Source organism: Cervus canadensis, chromosome 24 (genome assembly GCF_019320065.1).
Source record: "Cervus canadensis isolate Bull #8, Minnesota chromosome 24, ASM1932006v1, whole genome shotgun sequence".
NCBI lineage: Eukaryota > Metazoa > Chordata > Mammalia > Artiodactyla > Cervidae > Cervus > Cervus canadensis.
The window spans coordinates 2,989,760-3,002,566 of record NC_057409.1 but is presented as its reverse complement, the minus strand read 5'-3'; the positions used below and the strand labels follow the sequence as shown (position 1 = coordinate 3,002,566).

The 12,807-nt window shown below is 43.8% G+C and overlaps 1 protein-coding gene and 1 pseudogene across 1 annotated transcript in view; both read right to left on the bottom strand.

The window, feature by feature from the left end:
* The window catches only part of MICOS10 (mitochondrial contact site and cristae organizing system subunit 10), a 34,785-nt gene that overhangs the window by 7,785 nt on the left and 14,193 nt on the right, over positions 1-12,807 (bottom strand). The gene's annotated exons all lie outside the window — the stretch shown is intronic.
* On the bottom strand, positions 9,066-9,161 carry LOC122426903 (annotated as a pseudogene).

The window sequence follows — 12,807 nt, the reverse complement described above, 5'->3', positions numbered from 1 at the left end:
ACTTTACTGAAATATTGAGAAAGCAAACATAACCAGCAAGAATGAAGCAGCAGGCCACATAATCTGACCGCAGTCCTGAGGTACAAATGTTTTGGTTTTTTTTTGGGCTATCCTACAAGGCATGCGGGACCTTAATTCCCTGACCAGGGACTGAACCCGGGCTCCCTGCAGGGGAAGCAAGGAATCTAAACCACTGGACCACCGGAAGTCCCAGAAATGTACTTTGGATGTTAGTCCCTAAGCAGAACAAGTTGGACAAACAAAGGTTCCTATGGAATCAACTTTGTAGAAGTCGTAATTGTCAACAAACATTCAATTGAGGAATAACTCGTTGGGGGAAGCATTAAAAAAAAATCCTCAGAAAGTCACTTAAAAAACATGTCCATGAAAAACTGATCATAGGGGAAAGACGACCACAGACCTTTTATTTATCAATAATTGATTATATAACTAAGATCTCACTCCAGCTTATTAACATTTTAACAAAGCTCCTAAATTCCTAAGTCCAAAGTGTAGTTATCAATGCTAAATTTTTGATCTACATCTAAAAATTAAAACTGCAAAGCAAAACTCCATTTTACTTTGTATGGTAACATATCAAGATGTAACAGCAAACACTTAAGAACCACATTCAACTGGCAGTTTACAAATATGAGAAACTACAGCAATTATAAGCAAGTTTTTAAGGGTGTAGGAGCCATATGCCAAACAACTTTATTCTTAAATGACAGAAGAAAAAGATACAGCTTCCAAAGTAGGAGAGATTTACTTTCCCACTGCGCGTGATGGCAAGAGCACTGATGCGGCTGGGAGACTGGCCCCGTTCAGAGACCCGGGCCGTCCTCAGCAGCCAGCCCTCTGAGCTCCGGTTCCGGCTTTAGCTTCCCCTCCCTCAGCGTGCTTGTCCACAAGCACCGCTGCGCTAGGAGAACGTAAGGTGTCTGCAGTCTGACACGGACTTCAATAAACGGTCATAAGGTCTGCCACCTCTCTAAAAACACACTCAAAGGACGTCGAAAGTGTAACGTAAGAGTTAATCCTCTATTAAAACACAACTCCGCAGGAGGATCGCACTTTGGGCGAACCACAGCTGAAAACTGGAATCCTTTTTACCCACTCTTTGCATAGCTGACTTTTTTTCACAGGCATTAGCAACTGTTTACAGAAATACATTTTTTTTCTTAAAACAGGGGATTCCTTCAGACTCATTGCTGAACTAGAACATGTTGCTTTAAAATACAACATTTTCCTAGAGCTGTCTTGTGTTTAATAAAGCTATATTTATGCTTTGCACATGGATTAATATCAAACTGACCTATTTATAATGGGTGTTCTTTCCTGTTCAATCATGTTTCTATCAACACTATTACAATCAGCAAATGCATTTGTTATGACAGAACAAACAAGAATGTGCTTTTATAGAAAAGTACCCTTGGGACTAAGTTTAGTGAGAATTACATTTCCAAGAAACATTCCTGATTTATGAAAGATGCTCAGGGCCCAATTTATGAGAGGAAAAAAAATAGTTTTAAGTCAACTCCAAACTGTGTTACTTAATCCTTTGAGGCAAAGACAGATTGTCCCAGGTGTCCATGTGTAAATGCCAAGTCATGTGAATTAACCCAGAAAGTGTGCCAGACTCACGGCCCAGAGACGGTAAATGTGGTGTGTGTTAATCAGCTTCTCACAGGTCAACACTGCCGCAGGGTGTGCAGGAAACAGGCTAAGAAGGTGGCTATTTCACAAGACCTTAACCTCCCTGTGCCTCTCAGACTATACAGAGGCCGAGACATCTGCAGGAATCTCCAGGGTGTACATCAATTACCAGGATTCTGATCAGAACAAGTAAAGCAGTCGGTCAAAAGGAGTAGACAGGGAAGGTAAATGTGGAAGCCATTACCGTACTGGTGTGCTGCTTCCAGAAAAATCAACTCGCGACAAGGGTCCTTTAAAATGAGAGCATAGAGCACACGATCCGGCTTTCAGAATTCCGACAGCTGTGTGGCTTTTCAAGAACGCACAAAAGAAACACGGCTGTACATGTTTTACTGAAATATAGTTTATTCACATGTGGGCAGGGGATGCCGGAAAATAAGCAGCTCTGATGACTAATTATTAAAGGGACATTGAAGAAAATGCAGAATTACTAAGTTTCAAAAAACACAATCAAAGATGCCACTGCTGCTGTTTAGTCACCAAGTCGTGTCTGACTCTTTTGTGACCCCATGGACTGTAGATGCCATGTATTGGGGGGAAGGGGTGCTTTGGGGTTCCCTGGTGGCTCAGATGGTAAAGAACCTGCCTGCAATGCAGGAGACCCAAGTTCAATCCCTGGGCTGGGAAGTTCCCCTGGAGAAGGGCATGGCAACTCACTCCAGCATTCCTGCCTGGAGAACTGCATGGACAGAGGAGCCTGGGGGGCTCCAGTCCACGGGGTTGCAGAGAGTGGGACACAACTGAGCGACAAACACTTCTGAGGTACTGACATTTACAGAGTGGCAGGCACTGGCGTTGGAGAAGGAAATGGCACCCCACTCCAGTACTCGTGCCTAGAGAATCCTGTGGACGGGGGAGCCTGGTGGGCTGCTGTCCATAGGGTCGCACAGAGTCGGACACGACTGAAGCGACTTATCACGCATGCATGCACTGGAGAAGGAAATGGCAACCCTCTCCAGTGTTCTTGCCTGGAGAATCCCAGGGACGGGGGAGCCTGGTGGGCTGCCGTCTATGGGGTCGCACAGAGTCGGACACGACTGAAGCGACTTAGCAGCAGCAGCAGTGGGCACCAACGTACCAGCGTTCCCATGTATTATTTCATCTGACCCACAGAGCCACCTATGAGGTGCATCACGATCCTGACTTACAGAAGGGAAACATGTACAGAAGGGGGTGAAGTGAGCTGCCCGAGAAAACACAACTGAGACAGAGAACAAACCAGGCTGCTGGACCCCAGGGCCACGGCACTTTTCTACCCGCGGAAAAAACCTCAGGGAGAGGTCGGTCAGAAGGGCCGCAGGGACACTCGTCTGTTGTTACATAGGACGACAAAGGGTTTTTCGGGACTGTAGCGCTTTGCACGGGTAATTTATGACTTTGTGAGTCTTCAATCCCTCAAGAAAACAACAGAAACCGCAGATGTCTGATTTATCAAGAGTGATAACAACCCCCCCAAATTACTCAGAATCAAGGAGAAACAGGCCACAAGTCAAGCTGAGAAGGGCTTCCTTCTGGGCACTGGCTGGAGAGGAAAGTGCCTTCCCTCCCTACACCCCCAGCAACTCCTCCTCAACCTCAGTAACTGGCGTCTCATCCTTGAGAAAGTAAATAGAAAAACAAGGCTTCATCACACCCTGTGTATACATCACCATAGCTGTTCTGTGGTTTCCTTCTTGACTCAAATGAAAAATCAACAGAGAAACAAGAACCAATAGTTTCTTTTCCTTATACATTTACTTAACCTATATTTATTAGCATTTTTTTTTTAGTTTTTTAAATTAATTTATTTTTTTATTGAAGGATAATTGCTTTACAGAATTTTGTTGTTTTCTGTCAAACCTCAACAGGAATCAGCCATACGAACACATACATCCCCTCCCTTCTGAACCTCTCTCCCGTCTCCCTCCCCATCCCACCCCTCTAGGTTCTTTCCTTGTGTTTAGTCTTTGTTAGTTTGATGAGTATGTATCTTGGCTTGTTTCTCCTTGGTTTTATCCTGTATGGGACTCTTTGCACCTCTTGGACTTGATCAACTGTTTCCTTTTCCACATTGGGGAAATTTTCAAATATAATCTCTTCAAAAATTTTCTCATACCCTTTCTTTTTCTCTTCTTCTTCTGGGACCCCTACAATTCACATATGGTGCATTTGATATTGTCCCAAAGGCCTCTGAGACTATCCTCAGTTCTAGGGATAAATTTCTTTTTTCTTGGAGTATGTAGTGCTTATTTTTCAAAAAGTGGGAAGTGGATACACAGTGGTTACATTTTAGCTATAGTGTTATGTAGATTTGGGGGTAAGACAGGTTAAACAGGATTGAGAATACTGGTTAGTGGTGTCTCCGTTCCTTGGACAAATTAAATACCCTCTCTCTAGGCAACAGCTTCTTTGTACTGAAAATAGAAATACTACCAGTGCCTATCTCTAACTGGGGAAGAAAGAACAAGGATGAAACAACATAAAATGTGTAAAAAGCTTGGAAGAACAGTGCATTGCACACAGTAATTATAAATGTGTTCTTCTCCCACAAAAAGCATTTCAAGAACAAATACTTACTGAGCACTGAAGGGCAAGAACCCTGGGTTCTCAATCAAAAAATGGGCCAAAGAACTAAACAGACATTTCTCCAAAGAAGACATACAGATGGCTAACAAACACATGAAAAGATGCTCAACATCACTCATTATCAGAGAAATGCAAATCAAAACCACAATGAGGTACCATCTCACACCGGTCAGAATGGCTGCTATCCAAAAGTCTACAAACAATAAATGCTGGAGAGGGTGCAGAGAAAAAGGAACCCTCTTACACTGTTGGTGGGAATGTAAACTAGTACAGCCACTATGGAAAACAGTGTGGAGATTCCTTAAAGAAACTGGAAACAGAACTGCCATATGACCCAGCAATACCACTGCTGGGCATACACACTGAGGAAACCAGAACTGAAAAAGACACATGTACCCCAATGTTCATCGCAGCACTGTTTACAATAGCCAGGACATGGAAGCAACCTAGATGTCCTTTGGCAGACGAATGGATAAGAAAGCTGTGGTACATATACACCATGGAATATTACTCAGCTATTAAAAATAATGCATTTGAGTCAGTTCTAACAAGGTGGATGAAACTGGAGTCTATTACACAGCGCGAAGGAAGTCAGAAAGAAAAACACCAATACAGTATACTAACACATATATATGGAATTTAGAAAGATGGTAACGATAACCCTATATGTGAGACAGCAAAAGAGACACAGATATAAAGAACAGACTTTTGGACTTTGTGGGAGAAGGCGAGGGAGGGATGATTTGAGAGAATAGCATTGAAACATGTATATTACCATATGTGAAACAGATCGCCAGTCCAGGTTCAATGCATGAGACAGGGTGCTCAGGGCTGGTGCACTGGGATGACCCCGAGGGATGGGATGGGGAGGGAGGTTCAGGATGGGGAACACGTGTATACCCCTGGCAGATACATGTCAATGTATGGCAAAACCACTATAATACTGTAAAGTAATTAGCCTCCAATTAAAATAAATAAATAAAAGAATACTGGGTTCAACAAGAGTAAGAAATAAGACAGTCTCTCCCCTGGCGAGCCTGGGCTCAGGAGCGAGTAACAAGTGAGGCGTCCAGAAAACTGAACAAAAGCGAATCTTGTCTTTCAGAAAGGGACGGTGCCACCAGTGGACAGGAAGGTGGGAACATGTGTAGCTGAGAAGTTGTTGTTTTTACTCTTCAAGAAAGAGGTGGCATGTCAGTTGCCTTAAATGGTAGACTTTCAACAGCCAGAGCTGAGGCGGGGGGACACCCCCGATCCAGTGGCTGCAGAAAAGCAGGGCTCTAGGGAGGGAAATGGGGGTGGGGCCGCCACTCCGAAGCACAAGGCGCGTCCCTGGGAGCAGGAGATAAGGCTGGAGACGAACGGAGCCTCTGAAGCACCAGGAGGTGGGCCAAGGAGTCTGCACAGCACTTAATTCAACAGGCTGGGGGCTTCCCTGAAGAGTTTTTAAAAAGGCAAAACATGACTGACGCTATGCTTTAGGAAGAGTCATCCGACTAAGGTGTGCAGGATTACTTGGAAAGGAAGAGACATTTTGTTGGCAAAATCTACATGATTTAACAACTGATTAAGTGTGTGTATGCGCATCTGGGGTTTTGGGGGCTGCAGTGGGGAAGGCTGTCAAAGAAAATGCAGAGAACTTCTACCTGGATAATTATAAAAACACTGGTGCTATTTAAAAGTCATCAAATAACCTTTTAATACAAAATTCCCTTAATAAAGCTAGAATATAACTTGATTTATACAAATGCAACAATAAAGTGAAGAGTATTTGCTAAGCACTTAGACTTCAGGATTCAATCATCGCATTTAACCTTCACATTTAATAAGCTTCTCTTATTAGCCCCATTTTACAGACTGGGAAACTGAGACACAGAAAGGTGAAGTAATGTCTCGGGTCACATGTCTGGGATTGGAACCCAGGCCATTTGACTCCAGAGACCTGGTCTTCAGTTGCCACATTCCTCTGCCACCAGTGTGGCCTCCTCAGAGACATGAAAACCATTATAATCATCCTGACTTACCAAAGGAAATGAAACAACTTTCCAAAATTCATCCGAGCCAACATTCCGTGTGGGCTTGTCTTTCATTACACAAACTGAGCACCCACCGTGTGCCAGGCACTACGCGAGGCCCCAGGAAACAGGCTTTCACACTAAGTTCACAGTCTAGTGTCGGAATCAACTGACAATTAGAAACTCAAAGTACAAGGTACAATAAGGAAACAGCAGGTGCTGTTTCTGCTCAGTGTGGAATACACAAAGGGGAGCCGGGTGCTGAGGAGAGACCGAAGTACGCAGGGTCATATTTTCCATGCAGATGGCAGAGAAGAGAGGATCTGAGGTCTGGACCCAGCCAGAGGCACTGAGAAGGGTACCCAACCACCCGGAGGGTTAGAGAAGGGAGTGGGAGAGGTGACAAAAGAAGAAGACTTGGAGGAGCTCCTGACTGCCAAATTACCACATGTGAGGCAGGAGATACAAAGACAGTCTTTGATGGGAAACTAAGGATCTTGACTATAAAGAAAGCTGAGCGCCGAAGAATTGATGCTTTTGAACTGTGGTGTTGGAGAAGACTCTTGAGAGTCCCTTGGACTGCAAGGAGATCCAACCAGTCCATCCTAAAGGAAATCAGCCCTGAATATTCAAAGGAAGGACTCATGCTGAAACTCCAATACTTTGGCCACCTGATGTGAAGAACTGACTCATTGGAAAAGACCCTGATGCTGGGCAAGACTGAAGGCAGGAGGAGAAGGGGACGACAGAGGATGAGATGGTTGAATGCCATCACCAACTCCATAGACATGAGTTTGGGTAAACTCGGGGAGTTGGTGATGGACAGGGAGGCCTGGTGTGCTGCAGTCCATGGGGTCGCAAAGAGTTGGACAAGACTGAGTGACTGAACTGAACTGAAGGATCTTAGTCTCTATTACAAGCCACAGAGAAGCAATGACAGAAACTGAGGAGGGAAACAACACATCAGATGTGTACTTTACAACAGACCACACACAGCAATGAGGACAGGTTTGAAGAAAGCCCCATCAAAAACAGAGAAACAGTTAGGAGAAAGCCACTGCAATAACCCAGGTGGGAGCTAGGTCCAGACTTCAGATTCTCTCTTCTCTGCCTGAAAAATATGATCTTGCACACCCTGGTCTCTCCTCATCACCCCTCTCTCCTTTGTGTATTCCAGGCTGAGCAGAAATGAGAGAGACGGTACCAAGGGTAAGCAGGACAGGTTAAAGCAGGACTCTGACCGGGGCTTAGGAGTTTCTGAGAAGTGGGAGTGACCACACTTAATGATGATTCTTAGCTAAGGAATCCTTAGGTAAAGACACAGTCATGCACAGAGATACACAGAGATGGAAATGGGGGTCAAATATTTTTTAAACAAACCAATGGTTTTGCATTTAACATATTGTTGGTGCCAATGGTGACTACTATCCCAGATTAACACTCACAAGAGTGCCTGAATTCCGGGGCCTTCCATGAGCAAACCACTTTTTCTTAGCTGTTCAATTTGGTTCTCACAGGGTGCCCAAGACTATGAGGCTTAGGAAACAGCACCCAGCTGACTTTCTATTACAGTAGTATTCTACACCTGATGCGACTCATTGGAAAAGACCTTGATGCTGGCAAAGACTAACAGGAGGAGAAGCGGACGACAGAGGACGAGATGGTTGGATGGCATCACTGACTCGATGGACATGAGTTTGTGCAAACTCCAGGAAATAGTGAAGGACAGGGAAGGCTGGCGTGCTACACTCCATGGGGTCGCAGAGTCAGACGTGACTCAGTGACTGAACACCACCACCCATCTGTCTTAAAGACATCAGTGTTCTACAAAGCTCCATAAATAAACCTCTCCAAATCACTGGACTTGCATACATTAAGAAATGAAAATTTTAGCTTTCATATACTGAGTGAAGAAAAAAAAGTCTTCCAAAAGATATGAGCTGAAATAAAATGAATTTCAAGCTGCAGCTGGAACAAGGGGAAAAACGCTGGGGTTTTTTTCAATGGCCGGAGCCAATCTCCTCTGGGAAAGCATATGATTAGTAGCATTTATTCTAATGTCAGGACAACATAAGAGTGGAGCGGTAACGTCCTGTGTTTTTACTTCTAATTAGAGGGATACTGTGAGCTCACACACAGGCTTAGGCTGAAATGGTTAAAACAAAAATTCCTACAACTCGTTAACTTCAATTTAGTCACCTGAAATGATGCCAAGAAACTAGCAGCTTTCTTAGGACTATCTTCCTAGTAAAAAGTGAATTATGCTGCTCAAATCATTTGCTTCAGTTAATCATTTAAAATCTATCTATCAAACAGGAATTTCGAGTACTTTATATGTGCAGGTTCTGACAAACAATCAGAAACATTTGTTGTGTAACTCATAAACATTTGCCAAAGTAAAGTAGATGTACAAATCCATCAACAATTATGTCAGTGTTACAATAATTACAAATTATCCAAAGCAATCTAATACAGCTTTAGGTTGGATAAAGAAAACTGAAGTAAAAAGTGATGAGATGCATTTCAATTCCTCCCATATACACTGCTAACTATTAAGCAGAGAGCTTTAAAATCCTACCTGAAGATACACAGTTGCAGGAACTCGGTGGTGGGCTCTCACTTTAAATAGGCGCCTGGGCCACACTGGGACCCCCGCCCCTGCCCTCGCTCCCGACACACCTCGCTCCCCGTCATCCGTTCAGACTGACCATATTCTCATATCCCATCTTCTTCTCCTTTTTTCCCCCTAATTTGTACCTCCCCCTCTTTTAAAACATGGAACACGTCATGAATCTGTGTGCCATCCTCACTCAGGGGTCATGCTAATCTCTTCATCATTAGTGCATGCGCTGCCAAAACGAGCACACTCTTTCTTTATCCTGTGTTTCTCTATTTATCCTTTATTTCTTGTCTCTATCACGCTATCTAAAAAGCACTTCACTTTCTCAGGACCTCCCCGGTGGCCTAGAGGTTAAGAGTCCGCCTCGTAATGCAGGGGGTGCGCGTTCACTTGACGGTCGGGGGAACTGAGGTCCCACACGGCGCGGACGTGCACGACGAAGCCCGTGCGCCACCGCTGCCGAGCACGTGCCCTGGAGCCCGGGAACCGCAACTGCGGAAGCCCTGGCGCCCAGGACCCCTGCTCCACAGCAAGAGCAGCCCCCGCGATGAGAAGCCCGGGCGCCACCACTAGGGAAAAAGCCCTCACAGCAACAAAGGTCCAGCACAGTCAAAAATAAATAAAAATTAAAAACAAAACAAAACACTAGACCAAAGGAACTCCTAAAGTTCCTACCGGCTCTAATAATCGATGGTTCTAGAAGTCTATGGATTTACGAAGGTTATTCAAGTGGGGCCAACCAAGGAAAGCAACAATGGGATATCACATCCACCAAGAGCAAAGCCCATTAACCTGTCAATCAAAGAGAAACGTCATTGATAGGCATGGTTGAAGGGCATCACCGAGGGGATGGACGTGAGTCTGAGTAGGCTCTGGGAGTTGGTGATGGACAGGAAAGCCTGGCGTGCTGCAGTTCATGGGGTCACAAAGAGTCGGATACGACTGAGTGACTGGACTGGACTGAACTGAACTGAATGTAATTTCAAAGTTAGTGAGAAGCTTAGAGAGATTTTCACTTTAAACTACTCTATTAAATACAAAACTAGACTTAACATATTTATTTAAAGATTACTGAATATTCATTGGACAGACTGATGCTGAAGCTGAAACTCCAATACTCTGGGCACCTGATGTGAAGAGCTGACTCATTTGAAAAGACCCTGATGCTGGGAAAGACTGAAAGTGGGAGAAGAGGAAAACAGATAATGAGATAGTTAGATGGCATCACCGACTCAACGGACATGAGTTTGTGCAAACTCTGGGAGACAGTAAAAGACTGGGAAGCCTGGCATGCTGTGGTTCATGGGGTCTCAAAGAGTCAGAGGCATGATTGAGCAACTGAACAACAAATTCATAATCCTCAACTACAGGAACCAACTCAGCTAAATAAATAATTTTTTGAACAGAAACTGTTCTCATTGTTTATTTGCTTACATTATGATCCCCTGGAGGAGGGGATGGCAAGCCACTCCAGTATTCTTGCCTGCAGAATCCCAAGCACAGAAGCCTGGCAGGTTATGGTCCATAGGGTCACAGAGAGAGACGACTGAAGCGACTTAGCGTAAGTACAGCCAAGTTAACGCTCCTCCCCACCAAGCATCACCATTATCCGCAAGAGGTAATCTGGATTAAGCTTACTGTTTATCATTCCATTTATATAAGTGGGACCATTTCTCACACAAGATGTGCTAAAATTTACATCTCTCACTTTATGATTATCAGGACACCTTTCTGTGACAGTACATGTCTGTTTAAAACTTTTCATGAACTATATAACATATATATACAAAAAGCTGTACAATGAAGTGTACCACTCAATGAATTTTCATAGACTAAACACACCCATGTTACCAGCAACCAGAGCAAGAAACAAAAGATAACCAACACCCCCAGAAGTCTGCCTTGGGTTCTCCTAGTCAAAACTTTCCATCTGAGGATAACCAGATTCTGACTTCTCAAAGCACACTGTAGTTTTGCCTGGTTATAAGCAGAGTCTGAGAGCATGTACTTTGGCCCACCACTAGTTGTGAATAGCTACAGTTTGTTCATCATCACTGCGGTGTCACAGTTTACTAACCCATTCTGTGGATGGGCACTGGGTAGTCTCCAGAGGGTGCTATTATGAACAGTTACGCTCTATGAACGTTCTGGTGTAACTTACTTGGTGAGCACATGTACGCATGTCTGCTGGGCACACACCCAGGCCTGGAGCCGCTCTGTCCTAAGATGCACACAGTCAGCATCAGGAGATACTGCCAGTTTCCCAGTGTTCACACCGATTCACACTCCCACAAGCTGAGTCGGAAGGTTCTGGTTGCTTATATCTGCACAAACACTGAGTACATTTCATCTTTTTGCTTTCATTTCACTTTTCTTTTCTTTTTTGGTTTTAAATAACTTTTTGGTGTATAATTTATGTAGAATAAACTGCACCCTTTTAAAGTGTAAAACTCAATGAGTTTGGAAGATGTATACACACACACACGGGGAGCTACCACCATAATCAACAAGCAGAGTGCTGTTATCACCCCCGCTTCCTCGTGACCCTCTGCAGTCCATCCTTCTCTCTACCCTTCTCCACTTACCTACTCTGTCATTGCAGACTGCTTTGTATCTTCTAGAATTTTATATAGAGATGGAGTCATGCAATACCTACTCTTTTGTGTCTAGGTAATTTCACTCAACATAAAGATTTTGAAATGTATATGTGTTGTTGTATACATGGTTTTGTATGCACGTTCCTTTTTATTAGTGACTAATCCATTCCATGGATGGTTCATGTTTGCTAATCCATTCACCTGTTGATGGACACCTGGGTTCTTTCCACTTGTGGGTTTGATGAATAAAGCTGCTATGAACATCCATATACAAGACTTTTTGTGAACATGTTTTCATTTCTGAGTAAATAAATACCCAGGAGTAGAATGAGTGGATGGTATGTTTAACTTTATGAGAAACTCCCAGTTTTACAAAATGACTTTGCCATTACACCTTCCCATCAACAGTACACTAGAATTCCAGTTGCTCCATATCTTAGTCAACCCTTAATGTTATCAGTCTTCTAAACTATTTTAATCAGTGTATAGTGGTATCTCACTATGATTTTAATTTGCACATCCCATACCATTGATGTTAACATCTTTTCTTTTTTTTTTTTGCCATTAGTATAACTACTTTTGTGAAGAATCTTTTCAAATATTTTACCAATTTTCTTAAATGAACTGTCTTCTTACTGCTATGATGAAATTTAAGAATTCTTTATTTATTCTGGAAACAAGCAACTTCTTTATTCTCTTAATGGTGTCTTTCAAAGAACAAGTTTAAAATTTTGATCAGTCAGCATATAATTTGTTTGTGATTTTGCTTTCTGTGACCTAAGAAAAGTTTTTTAAAGAAAAATTTTTGAGTTCAAGGTCACAAAGATTTTTCTCCTATGCTTTCTTTTAGAATTATCTAGTTTTAGCTTTGTGATCTTTGAGTTAATTTTTATGTATGATAATGAGGTACATTTTTTCCCTGTATATGGATGCACAGTTACTCTAGCACAATCTGTTGAAAAGATTTTACTTTTCCCATTAAACTGCCTTGGCATCTTTGTCAAGAATGAATTGACCAGGCTTCCCTGGTGGCTCAGGGGTGAAGAATCCGCCAGTCCAGGAAGATTCCACGAGCCTTGGAGCAGCTAAGCCCGTGCGCCCCAACGAGAGAGAGCGTGCGTGCAGCCAGAGACCCAGCACACAAACACGTGAGCTGCCCACACCCCCACGGGCTGCCCACACCCCCACGGGGCTGCCCACACCCCCACGGGCTGCCCACACCCCCACGGGGCTGCCCACACCCCCACGGGCTGCCCACACCCCCACGGGGCTGCCCACACCCCCACGGGCTGCC